Here is a 16,711-nt window from a genome sequence, read left to right on the forward strand (position 1 = left end):
AAAGGCCTGAGTAAGGGAGTCAGTGCCCATCGAGGGATCGGCTCGAGCCCGGCCAATCCCGAGCCGCTGCAGCTGCAGCGTGAAGTCCCTCATTGGCTAGGACCGCCCCGATACTCCGCCACGCTTTGATGGTGGCTCCCGCTGCCATCAATGCCCCCAAACCTTAGGACCTTACTTCTCCTTAAAACTTTCCTAAACCTCTACATTGTTACCATACTCACCATTGGTTTACTGCAACCAGCCCTCCTTAGCTCACCCAGGCGGCTACTACCAGGAGAACACTGGTTACTACCAGTAGGACACTGTCCCATATATGCCACTGGCACAAGCTGACAACGCTTCTGGGTACTACCCGGAGAACACTGGTTACTACTAGTAGGACACTGTCCCATATATGCCACTGGCATAAGCTGACAACGCTTTTGGTTACACTCAAAATCTTACCGACCTTTGACTTGTTTGCCCCAAGACTTTACTTATCAGGCGTGGGTGGGTGGGGATTCACACCAGGTAACTCGTGCGCCACTATGCGCAACGTCACCTGTATTTGTGTGGGCAAACGTCCGCGACCTAACTTGGCCGGATTGTTGCCCCCCAAATGACTTAATAACCGCCTTGGTGCCCGCCTCCCCTGGAGTCACCAGTGAATAGCAGGCAGCAAGGCATGCCACCTCATTCCAGGAGTGCCGGCCACAGACACCCTCGGTACCATTGAATCCCAGGTTGTGGCCGATCGTCCATTGCCTAGGCTTTTTTTTTTTTTTTATTTTTTTTTACACGTGTCACAAATGAGTGGCCGATCAACCACAGTGCGTCATCTCGGGGAAAAAAAAACATACCACACCATAAGTTTTTTGATCCCCCAGGATCCAACCCGCCCAGCTACCCAGCCCGCCCCTTGAGTGCTCTTGGTATCTAGTATTCTTCTGGGAATGCACTGTGCTGGGGGCGGACATACAGTCAATAACGGCCTGACTCCCACCTCCCCACCTTCATGATTGCCCGTGGAGACATGCCCTGCTCAAAGGCAGTGGTAGCTGCGCCTATCCTGAAACTATGGGTAGACCACCCCTCCCCCTGAATTCCCAAGGCCTTCAAGGCCATTGTCAGCACCATGTGAAATTGAAGTACAGAGAGGGGGGAAGTGTCGGCGTGGAGGGCAAAAGACTGATGGCCTGCCGCTCCCGCCCTTATAAGTGTCCCCGGGGAGATCTGACCGGAAGCCAGATCCCCGGGGACACCTCTTCCGCCTCGCTGAGGTGGGAGGAAGAGGAGAGGCATGCCCAGCAACCGGAAGGGGGTTGCCAGAGGGGACAGCCCGCTATGTAGGCTGTCCCTCTAGCGCCCCCTGCGGGGGCCGGTCAGCCTCTTTGCGCCACTGGCCCGCTGCTGCACTGTGCGCTGCATTCAGCCCTTTTGTTACGAACCAGAGGCCCAGGTCAGGCTGCCTGCGACATCACGAGAAACTTTGTTCTCATTTTTACAGGGAGAGGTAGGAAAACGCTACCAACACACAATAAGCAGGCATGTGACATGTGTTAAAGAAGGCTCATTTTTAAATACTTTATTGAAAACAATACATACAAACATCTGACAAAGAACGCATTTGGCATCAGATACTGCCCGGATTGCAACTCTCTGCACGTATTTTCTGGTGAGTTCTACGGACCAAGCATCTCATTTATTGTACGATAGCACTCACATTTTCATGTGCAAATAACAGATTTAGAATGTTTTCACTTTTTAGTATTGTACCATTTTATGTGCTCGGTGCTCTTCAGTGTTAAATCCGCGGAGAGGATGATCTGTACCCAGATCAACCCCAAAAGTGCCATACAGATATGAAACAGGTAAGGCCTGAGTGATAGGCGTGCCAAGGAGTACTCGACGTGCATTGCACAGAAACGCGAAACATGCAATAAGTGAGAGACATAAAATGGGGTTTTTCACTTTAAGAAAATAACATATAATATATTGAATACAATTTTTTGTTTACTTCTTAAAAGGTGTTTTATTGAGCTGTAGCCTTCCTCTTAGAGAGCAGGACTAAGAAGCCCGGCTGGAGCATTTCAGCACATTTTTATTTCCTTTTGGCGATCGCTGTGTCAGGGTGTTGGGTTGGGGCTCCAAGATTGCCGAACACCAGGCGAGCAGTCTATCATGGGGAACAGTTTAGTATACAACACCGGTGCGATGAAGGCACATGGCCTACTCTGCATTTTAAGCACCACCTATAAGCCGAAACCGTTGCATTGAAGTACAGGTAGGAGGGAGATGACATGTGAAGAGGGACACACGACTTGTTTTTTTTGTTGGGTTATATATTTGTTAAATATTGTTGGTTGTTTATCGTCTAATTGACTGCCTTGGGCCATGCTTACCTCTTTGGCCATTCCCACCCACTCCTTGCCCCACCCACCCAAATCTCAACCCCTGGTATCTATGTTGTTTCTAAGCAGTCTGCTGTGAGTTAATGGCTTAATTGCTGCTGTAAATGGCTACCGGTATAATAACAAAAATCTTACCCAATTCTACCTGACCTTAACTCACTACCCCACCCCCTCTATTCCCACCTCTCCCCTCTCACCCATTCTACCCTTATCCACACCCTACTCTACCACCACTGACTATACCCCAAACCACTCTACACCTACCCCACTTTTCGCTACCCACAATATCCCACACCACTGTACACCGACCCTACCCACTGCCCCACCCCACTGTACCCCTATCCATCAAACCACTGTAGACTGGCAAGGTGACACGAGGTCCTTTGATCCCAATAGATTTCGCCCAGCCTGCCCATATCTTCAGATCACTACCAAGTTAAGGTACGTGTTTGTTGAGTCTTCAACTTACCCCAGACCTACGCTAGTTGTTCAAGATCAGACAGGCAGTCAAAGTGAACAGCACGCCTTTGACAGTGTCTCTTCGGATGTAGGTAGATGCACAAAGTATTCTATTCTGAGGTCCATCCATTCTGCCATGTAAGCGCCAAACAGCCCTTTCACGAGAAGACCCTTCAAAAAGTAAAGACTCCGCTTTCTGTATGATATGATATGATATGATAGTTTATTTATATAGCGCCTATACACAATGTGTTTCAAAGCGCTTCAAGGCAAGGGAGGGAACAAGGGAAAATACAACCACATTCTTACAGGCCATGAACAGTAAGGATGTGAAATTAACTATCGTACTCGGCCTGACGACATTTCAGATAGTGCAAGAGCTAAGACATAGATAAGGAAGGGAGGGGGAGAGTGGGAAGGAAATGGAAACAGACAGACGACTACCGTACTAGGCCTGACGCCATTTCTGGTAGAACCGGAGAAAAACAAAAGGTGAGGGAGAGGGGTGCAGAAAGGGAGGGGAGGAACAAAACAAGCGACTATCATACTAGGCCTGACGACATTTCAGATAGTGCTGGAGGGGCGGTGGGGAGGAAAAAAACAGTAATGGAAGGGTGGAGGAAACAGACGAGGTTGCTATCATATTAGGTCCAGGGACAATTCTGATAGATTAAGTGCATAGAAGAAAGTAAGGGGAGGAGATAGGAAAAGGGAGAAGGGAAAGGAGGAGAGAAAAGAGAGTAAGCAGTCAAAAAGAGTGGAGAAGCAAGAGTGGAGAGCGAATACAATTGCAGAAGTCAGTAGTAACGCATAATGTTGCAAGCCAGGATACAAGATGAAGATGGGAACAGCATGATTCAGGGCCACCATGAGTACAAGATGCAAAGGAAGTCCAGCATGAGAGTTGAGAAAGAGTGTTGGCATGTAGCACGTAGCCCATCGTGGCAGATAGCGTACATCACATTGCATCCAGTGGTGGCCCCATGTTGTGATTCTTCACTTGCCAAATCATAGCAGTGCTAAAAGGTCATGGCCAAGAGGCCTCAGCGGCAGGGGATCTGCGTCCAGTGCAAATTGGCACATGCCAAAACGTCCTGAACAATGGAGAAGGCAGAGAAGTTTCATTAGTGATGTAATGGGAGGATAAATCGTGTTCCAGATGTTGGGGACATCACTCAGACCTGTTAAGGGCCTCCATCACACCACTGAGGAATCATCCTTGTTTGTTACTGTTTGCAATGAATGATTGAAGGAGTTGCGTATCTTCAGATCTATAGATTCCTGCTATGATATGACATGATATTGTATTTGAATCGTACTCATACACGCGTGTTTCAGAGCGTGACGAGGCAAGGGAGGGGAAGAAGGGAGGACAAAACAGCGATCTTCCTAGGCCCACTGACATTGAGAATGCTCAAGTGCAGGGGAGAGGGAGGAAAGTGCAAGGTAGAGGGGCGAGGTGGAACGTGCTGAGGAAGGGATAAAAACAACAACAACTGGAAGCGCAGCCAGCAGGGTGGCAAGTGCGAGGTTTAAAGCGCAGAGAAGGGGTGTTTGATAAGTGCAGGTAAGGGCACTGTAGGGTTACAGATACAGACCCAAGTGCAAGGATTGCGTGCAAGGGTTGCCAGGAGGCAGTGCAGGTGTATGGCTGGGTGGGCAGGGACCTGGGCCCAAAATCAGAGGGTAGCCAGGTGCACGGACCCGAAGCAGACAGATCAGCAGGGGAGCGGAAGAGCAAAGGCAGAAGCAAAGAGGAAGGTCTTGAGGTGCTTCCGGAACCAGAGATGGTTCTCCTCAAGTTTCAGTGTGGCAGGCAGGCTGTTCCAGAGGGAAGCCCCAGCTGAGGAAAGAGATCTACCCCCAACTCGTTGCTTGGAGAAGCGACTGGCCCTGAGGGAGTTGGAGGTGGAGGAGCGAAGAGCTCGAGTGGGAAGGTATTTACGGAGAGAGAGTTGAAGGTATTTTGGACCCAGGCCCCGGTAAGCCTTGTGGACAATGCAGAGGGTCTTGACTTTAACCCTTGCAGAACCTGGGAGCAATGAAAAGATTTTCAGGGCTGGAGAGATACGATCCCTGAGCTTCAGACCAAGGAAACGTCTTGCAGTCCTGTTCTGGACGAGTTGCAGAGGACGGAGAGTAGAAGCAGGCAGATTTAGAAAGAGGCTGTTGCAGTAGTCTAGCCTAGAGAGAACCAGAGCTCTAGATACAGTAATCCTCTGGGGGAAGGAGAGGAAAGGAATAATACCTCTGCAAATGTGCAGTTGGTAGTTTGACTTCTTAGAGATGTCAGAGATGTGAGAAGAAAAGGAGAGTGTGGAGTCGAAGATGACCCCGAGGTTCTTAGCCTCACAGGTGGGAGCAGGAAGAGGGCCAAGGGAGGCCGGCCAGAGAGTGGCGGGAAAGGAGGGTGCAGGTGTGCCGACGAGGAGAATCTCTAACTGGGATTAAGGCAGAGATCATTGGCAGCACACCACTCCTGGATGGCAGACAGATGGTCAGAGATGAGGGAGGAAAGCCTGAAAACAAGCAGAGTGTCATCCGCATAGCACTGAAAGTTGAAGCAGAGAGCTGCAATGCGGTGGGCAATGGGTGCCAGGTATTGGTTGAACAGCCAGGGAGAGAGGTTAGACCCCTGGGCAGTGGTCGAAGTGTACGAAAAGAAGTAGTGGAACTATGTTCCTACTGGCCTGCACCCACTCCCCACAAACCCCACCGCCACGCCCTCTCCCACACACAATACAAACCCCCAACCACTAACACCTGCTGTTTAAGGGAACGTTCAGTGCAGTGCACTGAAAGTGCAAGCTGCAACGTCTTCCTACACTTTTATTTTAAAACGAAAGCATTCTGGAACGGTTTCTTTTTAAAATAACAGTACAGGAGCTGTAAAACGTAATTTAAAAAAGTAGAGGAGCACCGCTCCCGACCGCTCCCGCTCACTTCGACCACTGCCCCTGGGGAACACCACAAGTAGAGAATGAGATGGCGAAAAGGAAGGACCCAAGTTGGACCTGGGAGGGTCGAATATAGAGGAAAGAGGTCATCCAGGGCCTGATCGGTGATACCCGGCTTATCACGGAGACAGTTGAGCAGGATGGCATGGTTGACCATGTCAAAGGCAGTAGAGAGATTGGGTAGGATGAGGACACAAAAGGGATGTTAGAGTCATGGTTGGAGAGCAGGTCTTCACGGGTGTTCAGGAGAGCAGTTTCCATGCTCCTGACAGCTCTGAAGCCAGGCTGTTGGACATGGAGACAACCAACAGAGTCGGTGTGAAGATTAAGCTGGGAGATGGTCAGCTTTTCCAAGAGTTTGCCCTGGAAAGGAGTGATAGAAACCTGCGATAATTAGCCGGGCCGGAGGGGTCGGCTGTGGGATTTTTGAGAAGAGGGTGCACAAGAGAGTACTTCAGAGTGGAGGGAAAGATTCCAGAGGTGAAGGAATGGTTACAGAAGTCGGCCATATTCAGAGCAAGGGTGTCAATGTGGTCCTTGATGGTTTTGGACGAACAGGGAAGAACCTGTTTTGACTGGAATCACACAATCTCCTGGGCTTACGCCAATCTGGATTCCAACCAAGCCACTTCACTGAATCGGCCTTACTGGACCTAAAGATTCAACTGGATGATATCAAAGATGCCAAGAAGTAAGCCCTCCTCTTGTTACTAGGCCTGTCTGCAGCCTTTGAATAAATCAAAAAGGCAGCCTATGACCGAGCCAGCCAGGAGTCAACCTGGAATTAGTCAAATGTGTTATCCATTGCGCCACTGGACCGCTGCTACAGCGTGAGCAGGAGTCAGCACTTTTGTAATGAAACGGAAGTTTGCTGCTTGAGACACCATGAGAAAGGTACTTCCCATTTTTACAAGGAGAGGTAGAAAAAAACGCTACAAGCCCACAATGAGCAGGAATGAGCAGGTGAGCGAGCGTGTGCCATGCGTTAGAGAAATCATGAGAAACTTAGTTCTCATTTTTCCCAGCGGAGAGGTAGAATAAACGCACTAACTACGAACAAACAATGTGCTCTTGTGTGCCATGCGTGACAAGGCTCCTTTTTAAATACTTTCTAGAACAAAAAGAGGCTGACCGCCCCCCGCAGGGGGCGCTAGAGGGACAGCCTACATAGCGGGCTGTCCCTTCTGGCCACCCCCTTCCGGTTGCTGGCTGGCTCCCTCCCCTTCCGCCTTCCCCCCATGTCCAGTAGCGGAAGGGGGCGTTTCGGGGGACCTGCCTTCCGGGCGGGTCTCCTAAGGGACGCTTATAAGGGCGGGAGCGACTGATCACAGTCTCTTTGTGGCAGCAGCTCCCGCCCTGTGTTTGAATTCGTTCGGTGTGTAAGCAGTTCGGTCGGTGGACATTGTGAGAGTGGTAAGTATTGGGGGGGAAGGGTCTGCTCGCCGACCGCCGTGTCAGCTTGAGCGGACCCGACTTAAGGGGGGGAAGAAAGAGAATTCTTTTCTGTTATCGCGCAGCGCTGCGTTTGTTGTTGATGTCCTTACTGTTTCTTTGTATCTATCGTCGGGCATTTGAGTGCACGTCTGTTCAATGTAATTATTGTGCGCTTCTAGTAATCATGTTTACCCGGTTGTTATATTTAGAATGGGTCCGGGGGAGATATTTTTGAATGGGTCCACACGATGTTTCAGGATGTTTCGAAGGTCATATCCTTCTTTATTGACGGGTTTGGATGGGTGACCAGGGTTGTTAGCCTCGACTTTGTTTTTGTTTCTTTGCATGGCCGACGTGCCTCGCAGGCATAGCCGATTCTAATACAAACTTCACTTTATATGTAAGGTTACATGGGGTGGAGATATTGGATGATTGCCTTTATGCGGTGCTGTCAGGTAATTGCAAAGTTACATGGAAAGTTGCGCGCATTATCTTTTTTGTGTTTGAATTGCATGGTCACCACGCCTCGCTAATCGGGGGTAGTTAAAAACGTTAGGATTACCTTAGCCAGTCTCAGTGGTACAGTCAGTAAGAGTTGTGACTTGAACATGAAGGGTCGAGGGTTCGAGCGAACTACACACGGACATGGTGCGCCACACCCAGCATCACGTTTCGTTTACATGGCCGCCGCGCCACACTTGAAAAATTATTGGAAATGTTTTCAGGTGGGCTGAGTTTCTTTTGTATATGGCCACCGCGCCATACTTGAATGGATCAAATGTAAACGTTTCATGTGCAATGCATTCTATGCACATATTTGGAACGCTTTATGTTTAAGGGAAGGGTTAATTAAGTTACGCTGGCTCTGGTTCTCTGCGGCCATGCGGGTCAGAGTAAGAGGGCCATCGAGACGAAACGGGCGGGTTAGATGATTCGTGTCGCTTCACTGGTTCTTTATTTAGGTATTTTATGTCATGGCAATGTCCATCCGTGAGCGCCAGGTTTGCATGTGATCCAGTAGGCATTGGCTTCCTGACCCATAGCACGCCAATTATAGCACGGGCTGTTAGACCCTGCTGACGGGCAGTCCGGAGCTGCGCAGTTAGCAAAGCGCGACCACCCATCCGGCGTCTCAGCGAGTTGGGCTGAGGATGTGGAGCAGGCGGTGGCAGGGCCCATACCCGGCTGAACCGAGCTCGCACGTGGTCTTTCAGCCACCGCAACCTCTGATCCAATGGCTACAGCCTCGCACGCCGCAATAGGTCGGGCATAGAGCGGGATGGGGCCTTCAAGCCGCGCCATGCAAAATGGCCCCGGTGCCTTGGGAGTAATATGGTTAGGACCACGATTCTGAATGCTTAGGGAACAAGTGCCGGCAGGATTTGGCAGACAACAACAAGGCGAGTTTTGTATCTTTTACCACTTGTTGCCCACACAATGCTGCATGAAGGTATGCTAGTGTGTGGGTTGTTATTTGAATTCAAAAGGGTCAATAGATTTCGTATTTCAATACAAGTTTTGAAGTAGCCGCCCGATGCTCCAGGAAGAACTCGCATCGGTCACATCAAGGGGTGTACAATTGGATTATGAAATGTTAACTTCACGGTTTATCTTTAATGCAGGTCAGGCAAAGGAGCAGCTTCTTAGGTGGAAACTAAGCTTTTGCGACAGTGAAAGAAGAGTGGTAAGGTATAGGTCACTAAACACTGTTTTCAAATTGACGGCATAAGGTGGAAGAAGGCATTAATAGCCATGCATACCAGTGGGTTCATTAAAGAAGGGCAGTGAATGATCCTTTGTCACCCTTGTCATGCAGTGACTGATCCTTTTTTCAATCTTTAGTATAGGATGTCGTCTGTCGATGAATCACAGGACCTATTCCACTCCATTGAGGAGGTGCCCAACACCCCGGGTTCTAGCGAAGAAGATGACGAAGGGGCCATCTTGGCGTTATTCCGGGAAAGGATGCGCAGCGAGGGAAAGGGCTGGGCTAAGAAAGTGTTAGCCAAGGAACTTCCAGCGCTCCCCCAACAATTGGCTGTAGAAGTTCAGATATGCCCATCCCCTCTGGGTAACACGCCCCCCCCAACGGAAGCCACACCGAAACCTTTACCGGCCAAGAGAAAACGCCAGCAGAAGGGTAAGAAGGGTACTGAATTGTTGCAGGTGGCACCTACGGTGCAGGCTCCATGTGAAGTAGGCCTAGCTGCAGCAGTCACGGCAATTATTGCCACCCATGGCAGCAACTGGGCTTGGTAGTGTGAACACATTACAGATTGGTACAGGGCCAACACCCCTGTTACAGGCTCCAACGGGGAGTGTTGCAGTTACGCCACCAGTCATTGGCGTGGTAGGTAATGGTAGGTTTGGAATGATTTTGGAGGAACTGCTGTTAATGGTCAGGGGGAGCGGGGCCCCTGCGGCAGGGACAGCCTGCATACCTATGGCCAGGAGCGTGTGGGAAGGTAACCAGGTGAGCATCACGAGCATCAATCCATTGACCTTGCCCAACCCCGTTGTTCCCAGGACAGCCCCCGGGCCCGCCCACAGTGTGCCTATGCCGGCCCCAGGACCCGCCCCCGTTGTTCCCACGACTGCCCCAGGTCCCGCCCACAGTGAGCCTATGCCGGCCCTAGGGCTCTCCCCCGTTGTGCCGACGACCACCCCAGGGCCAGCCCCTGGTGTTCCCAAGTCAGCCCTATCACCTGCCACTGCCACCCCCCTCTTCCCTTGCCCCACTCGCAGCACCTTTAACAGCAGAGCAGCCAGTGACAGCGGCCCCCCTCTTGTCAGGCAGGTCATCCTTGGCATGGCACATCCCCCAAGACATTAGAGAGCAGGTATGGGCTAGGAAAAATATCGACATATTTAGCCTGCTGGCAATAGAGGATGCCGGTCCCAATGTCACTTTGAGTGCAGAGGAAAACAATAAGAGGCACCGGAAGTATCATCCGGAAGAGAACATCGCCAACTGGGAGAAAGCGTTCGCCATACTGTCTGTGTTAGTGATGGAAAAAAACCCTGAACACGGGCCAGGTTTGGTGAAATATAGAGAATCGATTGTTGAAGAAGCAAGGGAATATGGTTCCACGGGATGGATTGATTATGACAGAAAATTTAGACATATGATGCAACAATGCCCCGAAATGACTTGGGACCAAAAAATGATGGAGGGTTGGGTCTCTTTCATGGGGGGGAAGCAAAGGAAGAGTATTGCTTGGGATGATGTTCATAAAAGTGGTAAAAGGAATTGGTACGGTAAACAAAACCCTGGTGGCAAGGGGCAACCCTTTCACAATGCCCCCCAAGGACGGGGGGGGGGCAAATGTCAGGTAACACAGGAGCGGGTAGTACGAACGGGTCTCAAGGAGAGAAGAAAGCAGGGAACAGGTCATGCAGGTATTTTAACAAAGGCAACTGCAACTGGGGCCCTAAATGCAGGTACAACCACGAGTGTAGTAAATGTGGGGGGAATCATTCCCTGGTCAGATGTTTCAAGCGGGAAGGTCTCCCTGGGGGGAAGGGCCAGCAAAAAGTACAGTAATCCCTCCCCCACCCCCCCGGCAGTCACAGCAACTTCACAAAAGGGGGATTTGTCCACAATGGGCCCCTCTCCGTTCAACTTGCAGGTACTAGGGGAGCATTTAAAGCATTATCCCAGGCAGCGCGAGAGGGATCTGCTATTCCAAGGCTTCACGGAAGGATTTTCGATTCCTTACGAGGGCCCCCTCACATGTCGCTTTGCTAAGAACTTACCTTCGGCAAGGGAATTGCCAGGGGAGGTCGATAGAAAAGTGAGCAAGGAACTAGAGCTAGGCAGGATTGCGGGTCCATTTGATGCCCCACCTCTCCCAAACTTTATTGTATCACCACTGGGCATAGTTCCCAAGAAAGAAATAGGTAAGTTCAGGCTCATTCACCACCTGTCATACCCGAAGGGTGAATCTGTTAATGACTGGCTGAGCCCGGAAACTTGCTCTGTGCATTATGCTTCATTCGATCAGGCAATGCTGGTGGTGGCCAACATGGGGAAAGCGGCTTTAATGGCCAAAGTGGACATAGAATCTGCATTTCGCCTATTACCAGTAAACCCGTCCAGCTTTCATCTGCTCGGATTCCAGTGGAGGGGAGGTTTCTTTGTAGATAAATGCATGCCCATGGGATGCTCAGTGTCCTGCTCCTTTTTCGAATCATTCAGCACATTCTTGGAGTGGGCAGCACGCAGAAGGGAGCAGCGTGGAGCAATGGTACATTATCTGGATGATTTTTTATTCACGGGCAAGAAGGGATCCCAGGACTGTTCAAGTGCAATGTCAGCCTTTCAGCAATTGATGGGTGAAATGGGGGTTCCCTTAGCTCCTGGGAAGACAGAGGGTCCATGTACAACTTTAACATTCCTGGGCATTGAAATAGACACTGTTAAAGGGACTTGCAGGTTGCCAGAGGACAAGGTTAAGGGGTTGATGGCCGAGATTGGGAGGAATTTGGAGAAGGAAAGGACCACCTTAGAAAAAATGCAGCAACTTCTGGGCAAGCTTAATTTCGCTGCGAAAGTCATCCCAGCGGGTAGGGTCTTTGCAAGAAGGCTGGCCAGAGCAACAGCAGGTGTAGTTCACAAACAACACCATATTAGACTAAGCGCAGCCCTCAAGGAGGACTTAATTATGTGGTGCAGATTCTTGGACAGTTTCAATGGGGTTCAGCTGTGGCAAACCCCATGGGAGACTAACAGCGAGCTACAACTGTTTTCGGATGCAGCAGGAAGCGAAGGTTTCGGGGTCATCCTAGGGCCCGAAAGGTGTGCCCAGAAATGGCCCCAGCAGTGGCAGAAAAAAGGCAGAACAAAAAATATAATGGTCCTGGAGAAGTTCCCCATTGTAGTGGCTTTGTTGTTATGGCAAGAAAGTTTGGCCAACAAGAGGGTCCGTTTTTGGTCAGACAACAAAGCGGTGGTGCAAGCCATTAACCTCCAATCTGCATCCTGCCCAGCGATGTTGAGTCTACTCAGAAAACTTGTTGAATTATGTCTCTTCAATAACATTGAATTTAGAGCTCGACATGTGCCGGGCACTGCTAATATTGCTGCTGACGCTCTCTCTCGCTTTCAGTGGTCCAAGTTCCGGATGGCACACCCGGACAGCAAGCCGGAGGGAGCTATGTTCAAAAAGGAATGGTGGCAGCTGGTGGCGTGGACAGGGCGCTCGCGGAGTTGAGTGAGCGCTCACTCTCGCCAACCGTAAGATCCAGGTACAAACAGAGTTATGGTAAGTTTAAGAGTGTCATCTCTGACCTACAGGGCGGGATACAGACGGCCGAGGAGCAGGTGCGTGCCTTCGTGGTCTGGGCACACTCTGAAGGCTGGTCAAGGAGTTGGGCGGCAGCGCATTTGGCGGCAGTTGCCTTCCACTCCAAATTGGAGGGGAGAGGGGATCCCACAAAAGGTTTTCTGGTGCGCGCGGCGCTAAAAGGTTGGGCCCGTTCGGAGCCAAGGGCCAAGGACTTGCGGAAACCAATTGACTTTGGGATAATGGTAAAATTGTTGGCCAAGTTACCAGACATATGCTTTAGTGAGTATGAAACAGCACTTTTCAGGTTGGCATTCTCATGGGCATTTTTTGGGGCATTTCGGATTAGTGAGCTAGTCTCGGCCTCCAAGAAGGACGCATCGGGGAGGGCTATTACTTTGGGTGATGTATCTCTGTTCCATGATGATTCAGGCGAAGGGGTCAATATAAGGTTGAGGAAAAGCAAAACTGATCAACTGGGAAAAGGTTATAATATAATACTCCATGGGGCCCCCCTGGCTGACTCTTGCCCGGTGTCCCTTTTTAAGGGTTTTGTATTGATGAAAGCAACTACTGCTGGCCCCTGCTCACCCATGCTGACACGTCCCCCCTTTCTATATTCCAGTTTCGCAAAGTGCTGACAATGGCTTTGAGGGCCTTGGGTATCCAGGGGGTTGGTCCACTCACAGTTTCAGGATAGGTGCAGCTACCACAGCATTTCAACAGGGGATGTCCCCCAAGGCAATCATGAAAGTGGGGAGGTGGGTGTCTGGCCGTTATCTGTTGTATGTCCGACCCCAACACGGTGCATTTCCAACAGACTACTAGAGCCCAAGGACTTGTGGGCCGGGGTTTGAGGTGCGGGTATGTTGTTTTGATCCCACCAGACTTATGTTGTGATATGTTTTTTCCTTCAGATGATGCAGTATGGCTGATCGGCCACTCTTTTGTGACACGCGCTGAGCAAAGGGCCAGGCAATGGACGATCGGCCATAACCTGGGGCTTAAGGTTACCGAATGCGTGTGGCTGGGCACTCCTGGTATGCGGTGGCATTCCTTGCTGCCTGCAATTAACTGGCGTCTCCAGTGGAGGCGGGCACCAAGGTGGTTGGTAATTCATTTGGGGGGCAATGACCTGGCCAAGCTGGGTCGGGGATGTTTGCTCGCCCAAATACAAGTCACCTTGCGCTTATTGGCACATGAATTGACATGAATTGCCGGGCACGGAAATATTCTGGTCGGAGGTCGTACAGAGACAGGTGTGGAGAGACGCCATGTCGCTAGCCGGCATGGAAAAATCCCAGAAACGCCTCAATAGAAGTGTGGCGAAGTTCGCCAAGGCCAAGGGCCTGGGGTACATAGGGCACTGCTGTTTGAGCTCCTTGCCTTCCCATTTCGATGCCGATGGGGTACACCTATCTGAGAAAGGCAACGATGTTTTATTGACGTCTATATTGGTCGAGTTGAAGAGGGCTGGTTGCAGATAATCAGTGGTAAGTGGGGTGAAGAGGTGAAGGTCTGGGAATTTTAAGGGAGTAAGGTTCCTAGGGTTGGGGGCATTGATGGCAGCGTCAGCCTCCATCAAAGCGTGGCGGAGTATCGGGGCGGTCCTAGCCGATGAGGGACTTCACGCTGCAGCGGCTCGGGATTGGCCGGGCTCGACGGGCACTGACCCCCTTTACTTAGGGCTTTAGGCCAACATGCTTCCTGGTCAGTGCCCCTGGTTCCTGCTGGCAGTGCCAGTGTAGCTGGAATGACCAGCAGTCTCTGTCAGTTTGGCCAGTGGCCAAGTGGTGACATGGTTCACCGGTAATGAGGTGACATGGTTCACCCTGATCTGACTGATGTAATGTGGCTGGGACCGTCCCAAGTTTGTTCTTGCTCCAATAAACTGTGACCTTGTGTTTTTCCAAACTTTCCAACAGTTGTCTGTGTCTCAATTTGTGGGTTGATTCCAGCCAAGGGAGGTGGGGGTGTCCGGTGGGGATCTCCCCGCTAAGGCAGCACTTGAACGAGCCAGCCAGGAGTCGAACCTGGAATCTTCTGCTCCGTAGGCAGACGCGTTATCCATTGCGCCACTGGCCCGCTGCTGCACTGTGCGCTGCATTCAGCCCTTTTGTTACGAACCAGAGGCTCAGGTCAGGCTGCCTGCGACATCACGAGAAACTTTGTTCTCATTTTTACAGGGAGAGGTAGGAAAACGCTACCAGCACACAATAAGCAGGCGTGTGACATGTGTTAAAGAAGGCTCATTTTTAAATACTTTATTGAAAACAATACATACAAACATCTGACAAAGAACGCATTTGGCATCCGATACTGCCCGGATTGCAACTCTCTGCACGTATTTTCTGGCGAGTTCTACGGACCAAGCATCTCATTTATTGTACGATAGCACTCACATTTTCATGCGCAAATAACAGATTTAGAATGTTTTCACTTTTTAGTATTGTACCATTTTATTTGCTCGGTGCTCTTCAGTGTTAAATCCGCGGAGAGGGTGATCTGTACCCAGATCAACCCCAAAAGTGCCATACAGATATGAAACAGGTAAGGCCTGAGTGATAGGCGTGCCAAGGAGTACTCGACGTGCATTTCACAGAAACGCGAAACATGCAATAAGTGAGAGACATAAAATGGGGTTTTTCACTTTAAGAAAATAACATATAATATATTGAATACAATTTTTTGTTTATTTCTTAAAAGGTGTTTTATTGAGCTGTAGCCTTCCTCTTAGAGAGCAGGACTAAGAAGCCCGGCTGGAGCATTTCAGCACATTTTTATTTCCTTTTGGCGATCGCTGTGTCAGGGTGTTGGGTTGGGGCTCCAAGATTGCCGAACACCAGGCGAGCAGTCTATCATGGGGAACAGTTTAGTATACAACACCGGTGCGATGAAGGCACATGGCCTACTCTGGATTTTAAGCATCACCTATAAGCCGAAACCGTTGCATTGAAGTACAGGTAGGAGGGAGATGACATGTGAAGAGGGACACACGACTTGTTTTTTTTGTTGGGTTATATATTTGTTAAATATTGTTGGTTGTTTATCGTCTAATTGACTGCCTTGGGCCATGCTTACCTCTTTGGCCATTCCCACCCACTCCTTGCCCCACCCACCCAAAACTCAACCCCTGGTATCTATGTTGTTTCTAAGCAGTCTGCTGTGAGTTAATGGCTTAATTGCTGCTGTAAATGGCTACCGGTATAATAACAAAAATCTTACCCAATTCTACCTGACCTTAACTCACTACCCCACCCCCTCTATTCCCACCTCTCCCCTCTCACCCAATCTACCCTTATCCCCACCCTACTCTACCACCACTGACTATACCCCAAACCACTCTACACATGCCCCACTCTTCGCTACCCACAATATCCCACACCACTGTACACCGACCCTACCCACTGCCCCACCCCACTGTACCCCTATCCATCAAACCACTGTAGACTGGCAAGGTGACACGAGGTCCTTTGATCCCAATAGATTTCGCCCAGCCTGCCCATATCGTCAGATCACTACCAAGTTAAGGTACGTGTTTGTTGAGTCTTCAACTTACCCCAGACCTACGTTAGTTGTTCAAGATCAGACAGGCAGTCAAAGTGAACAGGCACGCCTTTGACAGTGTCTCTTCGGATGTAGGTAGATGCACAAAGTATTCTATTCTGAGGTCCATCCATTCTGCCATGTAAGCGCCAAACAGCCCTTTCACGGGAAGACCCTTCGAAAAGTAAAGACTCAGCTTTCTGTATGTTGGTATGTAGCACGTAGCCCATCGTGGCAGATAGCGTACATCACATTGCATCTAGTGGTGGCCCCATGTTGTGATTCTTCACTTGCCAAATCATAGCAGTGCTAAAAGGTCATGGCCAAGAGGCCTCAGCGGCAGGGGATCTGCGTCCAGTGCAAATTGGCACATGCCAAAACGTCCTGAACAATGGAGAAGGCAAAGAAGTTTCATTAGTGATGTAATGGGAGGATAAATCGTGTTCCAGATGTTGGGGACATTACTCAGACCTGTTAAGGGCCTCCATCACACCACTGAGGAATCATCCTTGTTTGTTACTGTTTGCAATGAATGATTGAAGGAGTTGCGTATCTTCAGATCTATAGATTCCTGCTATGATATGACATGATATTGTATTTGAATCGTACTCATACACGCGTGTTTCAGAGCGTGACGAGG

The 16,711-nt window shown here is 50.1% G+C and overlaps 1 non-coding gene across 1 annotated transcript; it reads right to left on the reverse strand.

Annotated features, from left to right (window-relative positions):
- Positions 1–14,537: 14,537 nt before the first annotated feature.
- Positions 14,538–14,610, reverse strand: TRNAR-ACG (transfer RNA arginine (anticodon ACG)). Its single transcript has one exon. It is a non-coding gene; the product is annotated as a tRNA-Arg (tRNA).
- Positions 14,611–16,711: the final 2,101 nt, after the last annotated feature.

This window comes from Ambystoma mexicanum, chromosome 13 (genome assembly GCF_040938575.1).
Source record: "Ambystoma mexicanum isolate Mex_15411 chromosome 13, UKY_AmexF1_1, whole genome shotgun sequence".
Classification (NCBI taxonomy): domain Eukaryota; kingdom Metazoa; phylum Chordata; class Amphibia; order Caudata; family Ambystomatidae; genus Ambystoma; species Ambystoma mexicanum.